A 20730-nucleotide genomic window follows, 5' to 3' on the forward strand; every position below is an offset into this window, starting at 1 on the left:
TTTCTTACTGTCATACTGTCCCTCACGAAGCACACAGTCAAACTATTTCACACTTTTGAATTTATTCAAACTCATGTTGAAAAACGGGCCTGGGATCTGAAGACTTTGTCTCTTGCAGGAGATCCTGCCGTTCAGAACCCCGAACAATGGACTAAAACAGTTTTTATAAAGCATGTTATTTTTCCCCCAGTTATTTCTGTAATACTGCCCCTTACAAAGCACAAACTCAAACTATTCCATACTTTTAAATTTAACCAAAGTCACAGCAAAAATAATCGGGCCTGGGCCCTGCAAGAACTTCTCAGTTTTTACTTTTGTTCAAGGAATATCTACTATACTTCCAGTGGGAGTTTAGGGGGGTAAGTGTTAGCCCTGGTTTTATTTTTGGTGGGGTAACGTATATTCTATGTGGTTTTCCTACAAGGCCCCAGTTGGGGGTCCTTATGGTTATACTTTCATGTGCAGTAATGATGTTGATTTGGCAGCAATCTCCTTGGATAAAGAATCACTCACTACATAAAAGATCAGTTCGTGAGAATTTGGTGTTGATGTACAATCAATCCACAGACAAGATCTGCTCTTACAGAACCCCGGACAATGGATACAAGCAGTTTTTATACAGGATTACATATGCGTAACAAAGGCGGACCTTATTTCGCAAAGTCCTTCTCTTATTGGCCCCAAAACAAATAAAGAAAACCATAATTAGCTCTATTTCTGTGTCTAATTATGGTTTTCTTTATTTGTTTTCTCTATTTCTTTTGGTATCAAGGTAGTTATTATATGTAGGGTTATATTTTTGGTTTCATTCTTATTCTCACTTTCCTTTGTTCTTCTTTGGTATGTGCATGTAGAACTGCATTTAAGCAGTTTGTACCACTTAGGATAAAGAGAGTTAGGTTACAATTATAAATCATGTCTCCTGTTATTGTTATGTTTCGGACGCGGTCGGAGCACCGACCCAGCGTTTGAAAGGACCCAGCATAAAATAAGCAGAGCACGTTTCAAATATAACAGAATTTAATAAACATAACAGTGGGTGAAGTGCTAAACAGCCAAAAAGTCCGCGGTCTGGTGAGGTGGAAACACGGCGCGCTCTCAACAGCGCAACGGTCCGGAGCCACAGCAGTTCGGACCCAGGGACCCCGCCGACACCCCCCAGGTGGCCGCGACAAACCAAGTCTGTGAAGAAAGAAAACATGAGGTGAGTCCAACTCCACACAGAGAGACACAACTCAAAGGTGCACGCAATCAGCAAACACTTCCTGGCTTAAATCTATACATCAGCTTCTTACCCTGCAGGCACGGAACAACTCAGTTCAAATCTCCACTGCAGCAGAAGCTGATTAGACAATTAGCATAACGTGACAGCTCACTAACACAAGGTGTGAGGGACACCAAATCCACTGTCATTACTTCATAAAAGTCACCAAAAACCGAATTACCTCAGGAAGTGTGCTGAAGAGCGAGACCTCACCCAATCCTCCTTCACAGACTGTGGCGTCAAACCTGGAGTGGTCTCTGCGTCCGTGATGGTGAGATTGTTCTCCTGACGTCGATCTCACACGTCTGCTCACAAGGTCGAGTCTCTGGCAATCACACACTGTGCATTCAAGGTTTAAATGCAGCAATCTCTGATCAAGACAAAATACACCACAGCTGTGAGTCCTGATGACCTGCATGTGAAAACAAGCCTCAGGTGTTCAGGGTGAGGTCCTAATGCTCAGCCACTCAGTCCTGAATGCATACCACCTGGTGGGAGAAACAGAAAACAAAAACCAAGCCAGCCAAACACCCCAGCCCACAACAGTTATTGCGCGGGCCTGGGGCAGGGGGATGGACCTCCCTTGAATGCCCACGGGGGCCAAAAATAAAACCAGGGCCAACACTTACCCCCCTAAACTCTCACTGGAAGTAGATATTCCTTGAACAAAAGTAAAAACTGAAAAGATCCCAATATACTTAATTTGGTGAATCTGGTTAATCCTGTTCATAAGCAAAATCCCTATAATGTTCCCTAATGTGTCTTATGTTCCTATCTGTGGGAGGATCAGTCTTACAACAATGTGTCATGTGTATTGCAGTACTCAATTCTTCCCCCTCTAGCCACACCTTAATAGTGTGGCTAGAGACCTCTGCCACTTGCCACGGTCCCGTCCACCGTGGTTCCGGCCAATGGTGATGGGCAGCACGTCTGAGTACCCACTTACCAACCTCCACTGGCGTAGACTCTACCTCCTTCTCCTTCGTCAAAATCTCTGTGACCTGTTGAGAAACACTAGCAACAGTATTCTTTAAATGTCTCAGATACTCACCCACATTTTCCACCTGTGGCTCCTCAGCCGAGGAGTCCAAAGGGGTAGGAATCACTCGACCCATCAAAAGTTCATGTGGACTGATGCCCATGGTATCGTTAGGAAGTGATTGAATTCCAAACAACACCACTGGCAGAGCCTCCAACCAAGTAAGGGCCCTTTCTGCACAGACCTTAGCCAAGGCCTCCTTTAAGGATCTATTAGCCCTTTCCACCAATCCCTGGGACGCTGGATGATAAACTGTTCCAAACTGATGTTGCGCACCTCAATGATTCCTTGCATGAGCATCCTTCTGTCTTTTCTGTACATTACTACATCCAAGTGCTCCCTAGGAAATGACAGCAACTTGGTTCCAAAACAGTCCACCCCATTAGACGAACTGTCATTCTGATTATGTTCAACCGCAATCCGCTCCATTTTGTCAAGTGCCCGAACCTGAGCACGAGTGGCCACCATCTGATATCCTCCTGCCTTTTTTGCCGCAACATCAGCCGCTTCATTACCTCGTGCAATCCCAGAATCATTCTTCTGGTGTCCTGCACACTCTAAAATGGCTACCTGTTTAGGTTTCACCAATGACTGATACAGTTCCAGTAATGATTCAAGATGCTTAACAGGATTACCTCCTGAGGTAACGAAGCCTTTCCTTCTCCAGTGACACAGATCCACATGGACAGCTTGGATAACATATGCAGAATCAGTGTATATGTTCGCCACTTTCCCCTCAGCATAATTACAAGCTGCAACCAAAGCCTGCAATTCAGCTTTCTGTGCTGAAGTTGGAGGTAACAACTTATTCGCTGCCACCATTTCAAATCCTCCATCCGTTGATCGCTCAACCACAGCATATGCTGCTACTACGCCACACTGCGGATCCAAATGACTGTGTCCATCACAAAAAAGAGTAATATCTGGGTCTACTAACGGTTCAGAAAAAACAGTATCATTTATCTTCATCTGCTTTTCTGTCTCCAACTCACAATCGTGTGCGGAACAATCATGATCCTGTCCAAGAAGGAGTTGATTCTCTACATTCACCCCCTCTGAGGTCTAATGCACATGAGATTGTTCCAACAAATCACGCAAGGCCTGAGTACGATAGGGGGACAAAGTAAATGCCTGAGAGCTCAAAAATGCTTTCACACCATGTTGAGTATGAACAATGGTTTGATTGTTCATAGTTATGTGCGCAGTCTTCTTTAAAGCTAACGTGATGGCTGCGACATGTTGGACACACGATGGATGGCCCTTCTCAACAGAATCCAAATTAGAGCTGTAATACATCAAAATCCTCTTATCCATTTTTGATGCTCCGCATTCTTTTTGACACAATACAGCCCTCACCACTCCTTGGTGTTCAGACACATCCAAATGAAAAGGCTTTCGGTAATCCGGTTGCGCCTTTGTTTCAGCTGCTGCTAACGCCTGTTTCATATCGATAAATGCCTTCTCTGCCTCCAAAGTCCAAACCAACGGAGAACCATAATTTCTATACCCTGCCTTGGTAATTAATCCCCGAAGAGGATTGACCAATTTAGCATAAGCTGGTATAAAATCCTTACTGAAATTGGTCAAACCCAAAAACTGCATCATTTCCCAAACTGTTTTTGGTTGGGCATGACACAAAATGGTCGTTTTCTGTTCCGGAGTAAGCTGCAATCCTTCCATACAAATCACCCTGCCCAGGAACATCACACGCTGTCTTGCGCACTGCAACTTCTCCTTCGATACCTTATACCCACAATGGTATAAGTGCCGCAACACCAACTCAGAAGCTTCCAATATCAACTCACTGGGAGTAGCAGCAATCAAGAGATCATCCACATACTGTAAAATGGTTACACCTTCAGGCAGGCTCAACTCTGCAAGTTTCTTTTTTGTTAAATAATTAAATATGGACGGTGAGTCCACAAATCCTTGTGGCAATCTGGTGTAGGTATACTGCTTCCCTAAATACGTAAAAGCAAAAATATCTTGAGAATCATAATCCAATGGGATCGAGAAAAATGCATTTGACAAATCAATCACTGTAAACCACTGATATTCTGGTGACAAGTTACTGAGCAAAGTATACGGATTAGGCGTATCATAGAGAGAGGGTACCACCAGTTTGTTTACCAGCCTCAAATCATGAACCGTACAGGTTTATTTGGCTTAGGAACTGGCAAAATGGGCGTATTCCATCTCAAATCGGCAGGTCGCAACACTCCCTTTTCCAACAACCCTTAAATCATTGCCTGTATCCCCCTCTCTTGATCAATTTTCAGGGGATACAGACACTGCCAAACTGGTATGACGCCCTCTCGAAGTTCCACTTTATATAGAAGAACATCCACTTTCCCGATGTCCAAAGGACCAGTTGACCATAACCCCCGTTGGAAGTGATTTTAGCATCCGTTCCACTGAGGGATGGTCCGTGTTCTCCCGACCATGAGTCCGATGCACATATTTCTTTTCAGGAACCAATTCCAGGACTTCGACATCCTGCAAAGGTTTCCAAGAAGAGGCCAATATCCGATAAGTACCAGTAGAAGGTGAAAACAACAATTTACTAGACTGAGTAGGACCCCAGTCAGTGGCCTCCAAACATCTTTTCACCCCGTGCCACCTTCAAGGTGATATGGGGAGCTGATGTTTGTCCCAGAGCATATAGCTCCATCAAGTGGGCAGGCAGGGTTACTGCAGCTGCAGTTCCCTCCTTGCCCACATAGATGTCCAGTGTAATCACCTCCACTTTATCACCAGTCGTATTCAAATGCTCGACCAATCCGTTCCACAACACATCGTAATTCTCATCGGCTTCCAACACATAGTTGAAAGTAACATGTGGAGGATCTGAAGGCAGATCCGATGGACTCACCACATCAATCCACCTTTCCCAAGCCTTAAATTGAGCCAAAAGTCGGGTATTAAAATAATTTTTTCCCAATCCCCACCATACAGTTGCCAAATCTGGGTTTTCGTCAGTCACTAATTTCCATTGTAACAGCTGATTTTTCCAATAGTGTTTCATAGTGGCACATCTCACCACCCTTCCACTGGGGAGAGTTAGATCCACATGACTAGGCATCATAATAATAGACACCTTGAGTTTTCCTAGGACATCTCTAGCCAATATGTTAACTGGACAATCTGAGGACAACAAAAAAGAACTTTAACGTTTAACGTTTAACCCATTCTAGCTGAACGGGTGTTGAGATGGGCCATGATTGTTCTTCCCGAGAAACCCACCACAGGTACGGTAATCATAGATGGCCTCAATGACTATTTCAATGTTGAATACTTAGCTCCGGTGTCAACCAACTATACGGTGGACCTTACCCTCAATTTCCACCTGTACAATTGGTTCCAAAAATTCCTCTTCTGAGCCACCTGTGTGGGGATCTGGGCATCCCTATGGCATCTGCTGTGCACCTGGAGCTTGATGCCAAGCAGTCCCTGGCAGGGGTACTCCATAACCATTCTGATTAACCTAGCCTGATACTTGATGTAAAGGAGGTGGAGGAGGATACCGAGAGTATCCATACACTGGTATCTGTCCCATCGCCCTCTTTAACGGATAGGTGCGTGCCCAATGTCCCAGTAATCCACAAAGAAAGCATCCTCCATTATTGTCTTGCTGTCCTCCCATCCTAAATGCAGGTGGACGTCTGCGTCTCGCTGGCATCCTTTGAGGAGAACTGACCCAGTTACTCCCTCCTCCATATTGTGACATTCTGGCCAAGGCGATGGAGGAACACAAGGGATCAAAGGGGGAGAGGGCCTGTCCCCTGGTATTCTCACTATTGACGATTGAGGAGAAACTCCCTGCTGTACCAATTGTTTGGTCTCAGTTTCTGCCAACTTATCCCTTGTTTCCTTCAATTGCAATTTAGTCAATTACTTCTGAAGATCAGACAATTCTCTGGCCTCCTTCTCTTTCTCCTGAAAATCAATGTCCATATAATTCACAATATGTGCCGCCCACATAGCCTCAGTCATCTCATTTAGTCCAACCACTGTAGAGAGCATCTTTTTCACCCTATCTGACATTGAATTCTCCACACTCCCTCTAAACAGTTGTAAAACCGGCTCACTTGTTCTGGGATCAATCCCAGTTTTCTGTTGCCAAAGAGTCCTCACTCTCGTCAAGTATGCTGCACCTCGCTTTGAATTTGGAACAATCTGCTGTAACTCAGCCGGATTCATCTTCACTGGATACCGTCTCCACAGCTCAGGCCACAGCACTCTCACCTGTGTATGCAATGGAAGTTCATCAGGGATATCCGTAGTTTGGCATGCTTCCTCAATATCAACCAGTTCTCCCATAGTGGTACATGCAGTCAGTACCCTCCTTAAATCACCCATGGCTGGAACATAACCGGTGCATAATTCCAAAAAACAATCTATCCACCCTACCGCCCCATCATGCAAGGGTGGCAATTTAGATTTCATCATGCATGTATCAGCCATAGAAAAGGGGCTGTAGGTGACCTGTGTCTTCGTTCCTTTCTGTGTCTGTAATATGGGTATCTGATATGCTTGTGATCGAGTATCACATTTATAAGAAGTTTTCCCTGTCTTTCTTTTTAATGATTTGATTTCACCTGTAGACCCCCTACATTGGTGGATGTTTCCTAGGTGCCCAAGAGGTGTCTCATATTCGTCTTCCTGTGAACTTTCACTATCAAAATCATCAACACTACCTTCCACCAAACCTTATGGGTCTACTTCAGCCTCATACTTATGCCCTAGGAAAGGTTCTGGAGGTGTAGATGTCATGAGACCCCAACACGAAGACTGCTGGTTACTCCAATACCGATTAATATCAGCCATTACCTCCTTCATACATGACTTTGATGTTGAAGATCCTGATTGTTCTATGGCCTCTTGAGTAGACCATTCTGTCTGATCTAAAGATGTAGCCCCAAGTACGTCCTGTATGAGACCTTGACTATCCTGTGATCGTTTTGACACAGTCCGGCTTTGTATAGATTTTGGGTCAACTAATATTAAATCCAAATCATGTTTGTTCCTCTCATCACGGTGGACATCTAAAAGTCCCTTTTAAACATATAACACAGGGTATTGTCCTGAGCATCCCACAACCTCAGAATCTGATACATCCAGATATGGTGGTGGAGGCGCAGATGGATTTAAATTAATCAATCAATCAATCAATTTTTTTTATATAGCGCCAAATCACAACAAACAGTTGCCCCAAGGCGCTTTATATTGTAAGGCAAGGCCATACAATAATTATGTAAAACCCCAACGGTCAAAACGACCCCCTGTGAGCAAGCACTTGGCTACAGTGGGAAGGAAAAACTCCCTTTTAACAGGAAGAAACCTCCAGCAGAACCAGGCTCAGGGAGGGGCAGTCTTCTGCTGGGACTGGTTGGGGCTGAGGGAGAGAACCAGGAAAAAGACATGCTGTGGAGGGGAGCAGAGATCGATCACTAATGATTAAATGCAGAGTGGTGCATACAGAGCAAAAAGAGAAAGAAACAGTGCATCATGGGAACCCCCCAGCAGTCTACGTCTATAGCAGCATAACTAAGGGATGGTTCAGGGTCACCTGATCCAGCCCTAACTATAAGCTTTAGCAAAAAGGAAAGTTTTAAGCCTAATCTTAAAAGTAGAGAGGGTGTCTGTCTCCCTGATCTGAATTGGGAGCTGGTTCCACAGGAGAGGAGCCTGAAAGCTGAAGGCTCTGCCTCCCATTCTACTCTTACAAACCCTAGGAACTACAAGTAAGCCTGCAGTCTGAGAGCGAAGCGCTCTATTGGGGTGATATGGTACTACGAGGTCCCTAAGATAAGATGGGACCTGATTATTCAAAACCTTATAAGTAAGAAGAAGAATTTTAAATTCTATTCTAGAATTAACAGGAAGCCAATGAAGAGAGGCCAATATGGGTGAGATATGCTCTCTCCTTCTAGTCCCCGTCAGTACTCTAGCTGCAGCATTTTGAATTAACTGAAGGCTTTTTAGGGAACTTTTAGGACAACCTGATAATAATGAATTACAATAGTCCAGCCTAGAGGAAATAAATGCATGAATTAGTTTTTCAGCATCACTCTGAGACAAGACCTTTCTGATTTTAGAGATATTGCGTAAATGCAAAAAAGCAGTCCTACATATTTGTTTAATATGCGCTTTGAATGACATATCCTGATCAAAAATGACTCCAAGATTTCTCACAGTATTACTAGAGGTCAGGGTAATGCCATCCAGAGTAAGGATCTGGTTAGACACCATGTTTCTAAGATTTGTGGGGCCAAGTACAATAACTTCAGTTTTATCTGAGTTTAAAAGCAGGAAATTAGAGGTCATCCATGTCTTTATGTCTGTAAGACAATCCTGCAGTTTAGCTAATTGGTGTGTGTCCTCTGGCTTCATGGATAGATAAAGCTGGGTATCATCTGCGTAACAATGAAAATTTAAGCAATACCGTCTAATAATACTGCCTAAGGGAAGCATATATAAAGTGAATAAAATTGGTCCTAGCACAGAACCTTGTGGAACTCCATAATTAACTTTAGTCTGTGAAGAAGATTCCCCATTTACATGAACAAATTGTAATCTATTAGATAAATATGATTCAAACCACCGCAGCGCAGTGCCTTTAATACCTATGGCATGCTCTAATCTCTGTAATAAAATTTTATGGTCAACAGTATCAAAAGCAGCACTGAGGTCTAACAGAACAAGCACAGAGATGAGTCCACTGTCCGAGGCCATAAGAAGATCATTTGTAACCTTCACTAATGCTGTTTCTGTACTATGATGAATTCTAAAACCTGACTGAAACTCTTCAAATAGACCATTCCTCTGCAGATGATCAGTTAGCTGTTTTACAACTACCCTTTCAAGAATTTTTGAGAGAAAAGGAAGGTTGGAGATTGGCCTATAATTAGCTAAGATAGCTGGGTCAAGTGATGGCTTTTTAAGTAATGGTTTAATTACTGCCACCTTAAAAGCCTGTGGTACATAGCCAACTAACAAAGATAGATTGATCATATTTAAGATCGAAGCATTAAATAATGGTAGGACTTCCTTGAGCAGCCTGGTAGGAATGGGGTCTAATAAACATGTTGATGGTTTGGATGAAGTAACTAATGAAAATAACTCAGACAGAACAATCGGAGAGAAAGAGTCTAACCAAATACCGGCATCACTGAAAGCAGCCAAAGATAACGATACGTCTTTGGGATGGTTATGAGTAATTTTTTCTCTAATAGCTAAAATTTTGTTAGCAAAGAAAGTCATGAAGTCATTACTAGTTAAAGTTAATGGAATACTCAGCTCAATAGAGCTCTGACTCTTTGTCAGCCTGGCTACAGTGCTGAAAAGAAACCTGGGGTTGTTCTTATTTTCTTCAATTAGTGATGAGTAGAAAGATGTCCTAGCTTTATCGAGGGCTTTTTATAGAGCAACAGACTCTTTTTCCAGGCTAAGTGAAGATCTTCTAAATTAGTGAGACGCCATTTCCTCTCCAACTTACGGGTTATCTGCTTTAAGCTACGAGTTTGTGAGTTATACCACGGAGTCAGACACTTCTGATTTAAAGCTCTCTTTTTCAGAGGAGCTACAGCATCCAAAGTTGTCTTCAATGAGGATGTAAAACTATTGACGAGATACTCTATCTCCCTTACAGAGTTTAGGTAGCTACTCTGCACTGTGTTGGTATATGGCATTAGAGAACATAAAGAAGGAATCATATCCTTAAACCTAGTTACAGCGCTTTCTGAAAGACTTCTAGTGTAATGAAACTTATTCCCCACTGCTGGGTAGTCCATCAGAGTAAATGTAAATGTTATTAAGAAATGATCAGACAGAAGGGAGTTTTCAGGGAATACTGTTAAGTCTTCTATTTCCATACCATAAGTCAGAACAAGATCTAAGATATGATTAAAGTGGTGGGTGGACTCATTTACATTTTGAGCAAAGCCAATAGAGTCTAATAATAGATTAAATGCAGTGTTGAGGCTGTCATTCTCAGCATCTGTGTGGATGTTAAAATCGCCCACTATAATTATCTTATCTGAGCTAAGCACTAAGTCAGACAAAAGGTCTGAAAATTCACAGAGAAACTCACAGTAACGACCAGGTGGACGATAGATAATAACAAATAAAACTGGTTTCTGGGACTTCCAATTTGGATGGACAAGACTAAGAGTCAAGCTTTCAAATGAATTAAAGCTCTGTCTGGGTTTTTGATTAATTAATAAGCTGGAATGGAAGATTGCTGCTAATCCTCCGCCCCGGCCCGTGCTACGAGCATTCTGACAGTTAGTGTGACTCGGGGGTGTTGACTCATTTAAACTAACATATTCATCCTGCTGTAACCAGGTTTCTGTAAGGCAGAATAAATCAATATGTTGATCAATTATTATATCATTTACCAACAGGGACTTAGAAGAGAGAGACCTAATGTTTAATAGACCACATTTAACTGTTTTAGTCTGTGGTGCAGTTGAAGGTGCTATATTATTTTTTCTTTTTGAATTTTTATGCTTAAATAGATTTTTGCTGGTTATTGGTAGTCTGGGAGCAGGCACCGTCTCTACGGGGATGGGGTAATGAGGGGATGGCAGGGGGAGAGAAGCTGCAGAGAGGTGTGTAAGACTACAACTCTGCTTCCTGGTCCCAACCCTGGATAGTCACGGTTTGGAGGATTTAAGAAAATTGGCCAGATTTCTAGAAATGAGAGCTGCTCCATCCAAAGTGGGATGGATGCCGTCTCTCCTAACAAGACCAGGTTTTCCCCAGAAGCTTTGCCAATTATCTATGAAGCCCACCTCATTTTTTGGACACCACTCAGACAGACAGCAATTCAAGGAGAACATGCGGCTAAACATGTCACTCCCGGTCCGATTGGGGAGGGGCCCAGAGAAAACTACAGAGTCCGACATTGTTTTTGCAAAGTTACACACCGATTTAATGTTAATTTTAGTGACCTCCGATTGGCGTAACCGGGTGTCATTACTGCCGACGTGAATTACAATCTTACCAAATTTACGCTTAGCCTTAGCCAGCAGTTTCAAATTTCCTTCAATGTCGCCTGCTCTGGCTCCTGGAAGACAATTGACTATGGTTGCTGGTGTCGCTAACTTCACATTTCTCAAAACAGAGTCGCCAATAACCAGAGTTTGATCCTCGGCGGGTGTGTCGTCGAGTGGGGAAAAACGGTTAGAAATGTGAACGGGTTGGCGGTGTACACGGGGCTTCTGTTTAGGGCTACGCTTCCTCCTCACAGTCACCCAGTCGGCCTGCTTTCCCGGCTGCTCGGGATCTGCCAGGGGGGAACTAACGGCGGCTAAGCTACCTTGGTCCGCACCGACTACAGGGGCCTGGCTAGCTGTAGAATTTTCCACGGTGTGGAGCCGAGTCTCCAATTCACCCAGCCTGGCCTCCAAAGCTACGAATAAGCTACACTTATTACAAGTACCATTACTGCTAAAGGAGGCCGAGGAATAACTAAACATTTCACACCCAGAGCAGAAAAGTGCGGGAGAGACAGGAGAAGCCGCCATGCTAAATCGGCTAAGAGCTAGTAGCTACGCTAAGCTAGCGGATTCCTAAAAACACGCAAAGTGAATAATGTGTAAATAATTTAGAGGTGATTCAGCAGAAGGAGTGCTTTAGTTAAGGCACGTAAAGATTACACTGGGAAACAAATCGTAATCTAGATAACTAGATCAATCTAACTGCGCAGATTAAACAGCTAACAGATACAGAAAAACACCGCTGTGCTCCGGAACAGGAAGTGATACAATACCGCAGTGAGAGCCAACCACCAGTAGAGGCAAGCAAGAAGCTACAATGTGAGTGTGCCACACAGAACAAAGACAGGCCAATTAGGGTATAATGATTTGAACGGATTTGTCGGTGACGGGAAAAAGACATCAGCTGGTCGTAATGCACCAGGTATGTCCTCTGTTGTTCCATTCTGTTGTGTATTCTCAGTGGTTTGTGTCACTAGAGCAGAGACAGGTTGCATTTTGTTTTTAATCACTGATTCCCAAATATACCTAAAATCAGGAAGATATTTTCGATAACTCGCCTGCCATTTATTCGCTTTTTTGTGTGCTCCTTCTCTCTGAAGTGTTTTCCATTTGGTAGCCTCCCGCATCACCTTTTCAAGCTCTTGTGTTTCCTTCATAGCCTCCCTCATACAACTATGTAATATACCCACATCTGGCTGAAACTCCTTAAGGTCTGTTCCCCAATATTTCCTCCTTTGCATTTCAGTTACAAATTTCTTATACTGTTTTCTTTCTGTTGCCTCTTCTGCAACTGGCACCTTTTTCAACATCACTTTCAGGGTCTCCGACAACATATAACCCAGGGTCCCTTCAGGACAATTTTGCCACTCATTCATCATTTTCTTACTCATGCTTCTCAAATTTGTTGGAAAGAAAAAAAGGAAAAAAGAAGAAGGAAAAAAACTCCCAGAAGGGAATTATTGTTTTAATTAGTAATATTATTATTATTATATTCTATTTCTTTATTTTTAATCATATAATTATTTAAAAAGAAATAATAGTTGTATACTATTCGATTTAATTGCCCCTTTAATTAAATTTGGGGAGTGAGGTTTAACAGTGTACTACCAGCAGATGGCAGCACCCCACACTAGAACATCAGCCGCGGTGCGAGTATTTGATAAATAGCCTTAACCAAACTTAAGATAACCTAAGCGTACTTCTAAATCTAAAAACCGAGAAGTGTATTCATTATTCCTGTCTGCTAGTTATTATACGCTTAATCAACACGAATCTGTACTGTGTGACTGCATTTTTATTTTTATTTATTTATTGCTTTTAGAGTCAGTTAACAGCTATCTATAATTTAACACGGCTCTTGGAATGCACGTGGGAAGGGCCCACGCCTCAACGCTCGTAAATCAGTGTTGCTGTCGAGTGGAGAAAACAGTACCAGTCACAGCTGCAACCTAAAAGAAAAATACAATCAGCAAGTCATGCATTCAAACCACAAACATTACAACAATCAAAATTTTCTACGCACAGAATTATCAATCAATCAATCAATTTTTTTTTATATAGCGCCAAATCACAACAAACAGTTGCCCCAAGGCGCTTTATATTGTAAGGCAAGGCCATACAATAATTATGAAAAACCCCAACGGTCAAAACGACCCCCTGTGAGCAAGCACTTGGCTACAGTGGAAAGGAAAAACTCCCTTTTAACAGGAAGAAACCTCCAGCAGAACCAGGCTCAGGGAGGGGCAGTCTTCTGCTGGGACTGGTTGGGGCTGAGGGAGAGAACCAGGAAAAAGACATGCTGTGGAGGGGAGCAGAGATCAATCACTAATGATTAAATGCAGAGTGGTGCATACAGAGCAAAAAGAGAAAGAAACAGTGCATCATGGGAACCCCCCAGCAGTCTACGTCTATAGCAGCATAACTAAGGGATGGTTCAGGGTCACCTGATCCAGCCCTAACTATAAGCTTTAGCAAAAAGGAAAGTTTTAAGCCTAATCTTAAAAGTAGAGAGGGTGTCTGTCTCCCTGATCCGAATTGGTAGCTGGTTCCACAGGAGAGGAGCCTGAAAGCTGAAGGCTCTGCCTCCCATTCTACTCTTACAAACCCTAGGAACTACAAGTAAGCCTGCAGTCTGAGAGCGAAGCGCTCTATTGGGGTGATATGGTACTACGAGGTCCCTAAGATAAGATGGGACCTGATTATTCAAAACCTTATAAGTAAGAAGAAGAATTTTAAATTCTATTCTAGAATTAACAGGAAGCCAATGAAGAGAGGCCAATATGGGTGAGATATGCTCTCTCCTTCTAGTCCCCGTCAGTACTCTAGCTGCAGCATTTTGAATTAACTGAAGGCTTTTTAGGGAACTTTTAGGACAACCTGATAATAATGAATTACAATAGTCCAGCCTAGAGGAAATAAATGCATGAATTAGTTTTTCAGCATCACTCTGAGACAAGACCTTTCTAATTTTAGAGATATTGCGTAAATGCAAAAAAGCAGTCCTACATATTTGTTTAATATGCGCTTTGAATGACATATCCTGATCAAAAATGACTCCAAGATTTCTCACAGTATTACTAGAGGTCAGGGTAATGCCATCCAGAGTAAGGATCTGGTTAGACACCATGTTTCTAAGATTTGTGGGGCCAAGTACAATAACTTCAGTTTTATCTGAGTTTAAAAGCAGGAAATTAGAGGTCATCCATGTCTTTATGTCTGTAAGACAATCCTACAGTTTAGCTAATTGGTGTGTGTCCTCTGGCTTCATGGATAGATAAAGCTGGGTATCATCTGCGTAACAATGAAAATTTAAGCAATACCGTCTAATAATACTGCCTAAGGGAAGCATGTATAAAGTGAATAAAATTGGTCCTAGCACAGAACCTTGTGGAACTCCATAATTAACTTTAGTCTGTGAAGAAGATTCCCCATTTACATGAACAAATTGTAATCTATTAGATAAATATGATTCAAACCACCGCAGCGCAGTGCCTTTAATACCTATGGCATGCTCTAATCTCTGTAATAAAATTTTATGGTCAACAGTATCAAAAGCAGCACTGAGGTCTAACAGAATAAGCACAGAGATGAGTCCACTGTCTGAGGCCATAAGAAGATCATTTGTAACCTTCACTAATGCTGTTTCTGTACTATGATGAATTCTAAAACCTGACTGAAACTCTTCAAATAGACCATTATCTCATTAAACAATGACACAGCGTCCAAACATGGGACTTAGGTGTGAGTTCACACAAAGGACTGTTTCATTCGTGTTCACACCGGTCCCAACGTTTGTTTTAATTGTCAATGAGATAATCTCTGTCCTAAAACTAACTATTCCTGTCCTACTCCCAATTTCAACCCCACAGATCCATACAGAGGCTTTCCAAATAATGGTGGAATTCTTCTTCAAACCTAAAGTTATATGGAATACACACCATTAGGACCCCTTCTGTACAGCAAGCCACCCCACATTTATATGAAAAAACCAAACGTCCGGAACTTATTACCAAGGCGAATCACTCCTTGAAATTTCATCCCTCATCGAAGCTCGTAACCCCGGCAATGAGAACACGCCCTTCTCGGCTTCAAAGACTCTCTTCTCTTCGGCTCAGCCGGACCACAAACGGCTGGACTTTCCCCAACTAATAAAATGACCATAAATATTAGATAAAAAGAGAAACAGAATTTTTTTTTTTTTTTTTTTTTTTTTACTGTGACTTTTAAGAACGTCCAAAACTAATAACGAAAATTTTGGAGCGACAGACCAACACTTTAATACAACCAATATTAATTTTACAGTAATCAGTATTGCAGAAATTGAATAACAGCTTTCCTGCTCACCATAGAAAAGGCGCCTTAAAATTGGTTGCACAAAGAGAGGTCCGCCCTCTTATCAGACGGGGGCCCAATGAAGCCTCGTCGGGAACAGGTATCACATCCAGGTCACGGCACCACTTGTTATTTTTCCCCCAGTTCTTTCTGTAATACTGCCCCTTACAAAGCACAAACTCAAACTATTCCATACTTTTAAATGTAATCAAAGTCACAGCAAAAATAATCAGGCCTGGGCCCTGCAAGAACTTCTCTTACAGACAAGATCCGCTCTTACAGAACCCCGGACAATGGATACAAGCAGTTTTTATATAGGATTACATATGTGTAACAAAGGCGGACCTTATTTCGCAAAGTCCTTCTCTTATTGGCCCCCGTGGGCATTCAAGGGAGGTCCATCCCCTGCCCCAGGCCCATGCAATAACGGGAGACATATGATTTATAATTGTAACCGAACTCTCTTTATGCTAAGTGGTACAAACTGGTTAAATCCATTTTTACATGCAGATACCAAAGAAGAACAAAGGAAAGTGAGAATAAGAGTGAAACCAAAAATATAACCCTACATATAATAACTACCTTGATACCAAAAGAAATACAGAAAACAAATAAAGAAAACCATAATTAGACACAGAAATAGATCTAACAAGCACAACATGAACGTGCCAAAGGCAGAAAATCCTTCCCTTTTTATGATGTGGGCATTCAGGAGAGGTCCCACCCCCTGCCTGTAACCCGTGTGATAACGGGACATATGATTTTTATTGTAACTTGAATCTTGAATCTTTTCTAAGTGGTAAAACCACTTCAATCTAGTGCGACATGCACATTTAGACAAAAAACAGACTAAAAATATATCAAACTAAGAATATAATCATTTAAGTAAAGCAATTACTTAATACCAAAACAAATAAATAAAAGAAAATAATAGATAAACACACTGTTGGAATGTGTTTTCATAGTGTTTTGTTTTAGTGTATTTTTCCTTTTTATGGCATTGCATGTATTTATGTTACAAAGTTTGATATATTGCATTTGTTTGCTGTGTTGAGTTTTATTTTGAAAGGTACAACTGCAGAGAGGTTCTCCTGCCAATCCTGTTATGTATTTCCTGTTACACCCCTCACGTGATGTTCTGCAGGTGCATTGAACCAACAATGACACCGCTGAGACTGTGCGCTCATTTATAATAAATCACGTGTCAAACTGTGCTGTTTATTCCGAAGATGACAACTGAGGCACAAAGAGCAACATCATCTGAAGAAAGGGGTGACGAGCTAAGAAGCACAACACACAAATATTTCTAACAGTGCTTCTCTGGTTCTGCATCTGGTTTCTCTCCCCAGGTGGCGCGCCGCGGAGTTGATCGAAATGCCTGTTCCTCATCCACAGATGCCAGAAACTGTTTGCTCAAACCCTCTTTCTCCAGCTGCCCAGCCTGGGTCCTGGTTCCAGCAGGCTGCGGCTCCCTCTTTCTCCAGCTGCCCAGCCTGGGTCCTGGTTCCAGCGGGCTGCGGCTCCCTCTTTCTCCAGCTGCCCAGCCTGGGTCCTGGTTCCAGCGGGCTGCGGCTCCCTGCTTCTCCAGCTGCCCAGCCTGGGTCCTGGTTCCAGCGGGCTGCGGCTCCATTTCTCCAGCTGTCCAGCCTGAGTCTTGGTTCCAGCGGGCTGCGGCTCCGTTTCTCCAGCTGCCCAGCCTGGGTCTTGGTTCCAGCGGGCTGCGGCTCCGTTTCTCCAGCTGCCCAGCCTGGGTCCTGGTTCCAGTGGGCTGCGGCTCCCTCTTTCTCCAGCTGCCCAACCTGGATCCTGGTTCCAGCGGGCTGCGACTCCCTCTTTCTCCAGCTGCCCAGCCTGGGTCCTGGTTCCAGCGGGCTACGGCTCCCTGCTTATCCAGCTGCCCAGCGTGGGTCTCTGATTACCAGCGTCTCCTCCTGCTCCAAATTCCCTTTCAGATTTGCAGTTTTCTTTGTACAATAAATCTTGTTTTTTTGCCGTCAATCCTCCCGTTTGTGGTCCAAAACTCATTTTGGGTCCAACTGTAACATGTTCACTAATGTGAGCTCAAAAAAGTCAACTTTTTAATTTCTCATGTTCGGCTTTTATGAGTTTTTTGTCAGAAATGAACCATTATTTTACTCTTTTGACTGGGTTGCTTCAGCCATTAACATTCAAAGAAAGGAATTTAATTCCTTCTTGTGTGTCCATAAACCGTGGCAGTGGTGCCCCCCTTTGTGGTGCCCCCGCCAAAAGACTTCCACTTGAACATTCATGAACATAAAACAGCTTAGTCGTTATAAGTATGTACAAAGAAAGTGAGTTCCACAGAGAGATCAGCAACCGTCCTCTTTGTTTTGAAGGGGAACGCCTCACATCAGGAAAAGGGCCCCTGTCCGCAGGACCAATGTACCTGTACCAGTCCATCCACCAGTCCATTTATCTCGAACTCTCCATGGCAGCTTACACATACTAACCATTTCTTTAGCTGCTCTTAGCAAGTTGTGTCATTCTCACATTGATTTTAGCTCGTGTTGATGCTGATGTAGAACCTCATCCTGCGTCGTTTCCTTTGAGCTGGAATTCTTGCTGTCGTACTCGCGCACGCCTGCTGCCTCCCTGGTGTGATTCCTCCTGTAGCGTTTCCGTGTCGCGGTCCTGGTTGACCAAAGTCTTTCGATGAGCATGTTGGTACCCGGCTTATCCACACTGTACCCTCTCTCCTGCAGGCCGCTACTTTTCACCCCATCAGTCCAGTGGATGTGCATTTTGTTGAGAATGGATACCTTCTCTCTCCCAGATCCTCTTGATGTTGAAAGATGCTTTACGTTGTTGCAGCGTCCTCATTCAGTAGTCACGGTTAAACTATATCCCATGTCCACGGAGGATGATTATCATCAGTGGTGGGCACAGCTACCCAAAACATTAGTTTTGATAACTGCTAATCTGCTAACTGAAAAGTTAACTATTATAAGGACAAACCGCTAAAATATTTAGCAGACATTACAGCTAACCACTAACTTTTAGTATTGATTAAGTACGCAGTCAGCTAAGCCAGATTTGTTTAAGCACCACAAGTGTTGGTGGGTAAATTCAAAGGTGATCACAAACCAAAAGCAAACAAAAAGTCAGAGCTTCTGTTTTGGGCACTCGGCCCGCCGCTACAAAAAAAAGCATAATTTACTTTCACTGTGCTTCCACTCAGACAGTGGGCAGGAGACATGAAGCACAAAGCACCTTTCTCTCATGGTTTCATTTAAAACCAACTAATTCTGGACAGTTGGTGGAAATTAACAGCAATTCTGTCATTTTTACAAAGTGAAATCAGCAAAGTGAACCCCCCCCCCCCCCCCCCCCCCATCAAAATGACAACACAGAGAACACTGCCATCTACTGGATGTGAGTGTGAATAGACCAACTGTAATTTGTATGTGGTATTGAGATTTCAAATCCCGCAAAATGTTGCATAATTTCAGAGTTTGCATTGAGATGCTCTGATCAGGCTGCGATTTAACCGCTGCTCACGAACAACAGCATTAACGTCATCCCAACATAAAACTCTTTGTATGTTGTGCCTAAAACTCATGAATATATTCACCCTATTGAGACCCTATAACAACACATTTAGAGTCCCTCGATTCAGAGAGTAACGACAGGTTTAGAGTCCCTCGGTTCAGAGAGTAACGACAGGTTTACAGTCCCTCGATTCAGAGAGCAACGACATGTTTAGAGTCCCTCGATTCAGAGAGTATCGACATGTTTAGTGTCCCTCGATTCAGAGAGTAACGACATGTTTAGTGTCCCTCGATTCAGAGAGTAACAACAGGTTTAGAGTCCCTCGGTTCAGAGAGTAACGACAGGTTTAGAGTCCCTCGATTCAGACAGCAACGACATGTTTAGAGTCCCTCGATTCAGAGAGTATCGACATGTTTAGTGTCCCTCGATTCAGAGAGTAACGACATGTTTAGTGTCCCTCGATTCAGAGAGTAACAACAGGTTTAGAGTCCCTCGGTTCAGAGAGTAACGACAGGTTTAGAGTCCCTCGATTCAGACAGCAACGACATGTTTAGAGTCCCTCGATTCAGAGAGTATCGACATGTTTAGTGTCCCTCGATTCAGAGAGTAACAACAGGTTTAGAGTCCCTTGGTTCAGAGAGTAACGACAGGTTTAGAGTCCCTCGATTCAGAGAGTAACGACATGTTTAGTGTCCCTCGATTCAGAGAGTAACGACAGGTTTAGAGTCCCTCGATTCAGAGAGTAACGACATGTTTAGTGTCCCTCGATTCAGAGAGTAACGACAGGTTTAGAGTCCCTCGGTTCAGAGAGTAACGACAGGTTTAGAGTCCCTCGGTTCAGAGAGCAACAACATGTTTAGAGTCCCTCGATTCAGAGAGTATCGACATGTTTAGAGTCCCTCAATTCAGAGAGTAACAACAGGTTTAGAGTCCCTCGATTCAGAGAGTAACAACAGGTTTAGAGTCCCTCGATTCAGAGAGTAACAACAGGTTTAGAGTCCCTCGATTCAGAGAGTAACGACATGTTTAGAGTCCCTCGATTCAGAGAGTAATGATATGTTTAGAGTCCCTCGATTCAGAGAGCAACAACATGTGTAGAGTCCCTCAATTCAGAAAGCAACGACATGTTTAGTGTCCCTCGATTCAGAGAGTAACGACATGTTTAGTGTCCCTCGATTCAGAGAGCAACGACATGTTTAGAGTCCCTCGATTCAGAGAGCAACGACATGTTTAGAGTCCCTCGATTCAGAGAGTAACGACAGGTTTAGAGTCCCTCGATTCAGAGAGTAATGACAGGTTTAGAGTCCCTCGATTCAGAGTCCCTCGATTCAGAGAGTATCGACAGCTTTAGAGTCCCACGATTCAGAGAGTAACGACAGGTTTAGAGTCCATCGATTCAGAGACTATCGACATGTTTAGAGTCCCTCGATTCAGAGAGTATCGACATGTTTAGTCGACGTGTAGAGTCCCTTGATTCAGAGAGTATCGACATGTTTAGAGTCCCTCGATTCAGACAATAACGACATGTTTAGAGTCCCTCGATTCAGAGTATCGACATGTTTAGAGTCCCTCGATTCAGAGAG

Source organism: Thalassophryne amazonica, chromosome 3, assembly GCF_902500255.1.
Source record: "Thalassophryne amazonica chromosome 3, fThaAma1.1, whole genome shotgun sequence".
NCBI lineage: Eukaryota > Metazoa > Chordata > Actinopteri > Batrachoidiformes > Batrachoididae > Thalassophryne > Thalassophryne amazonica.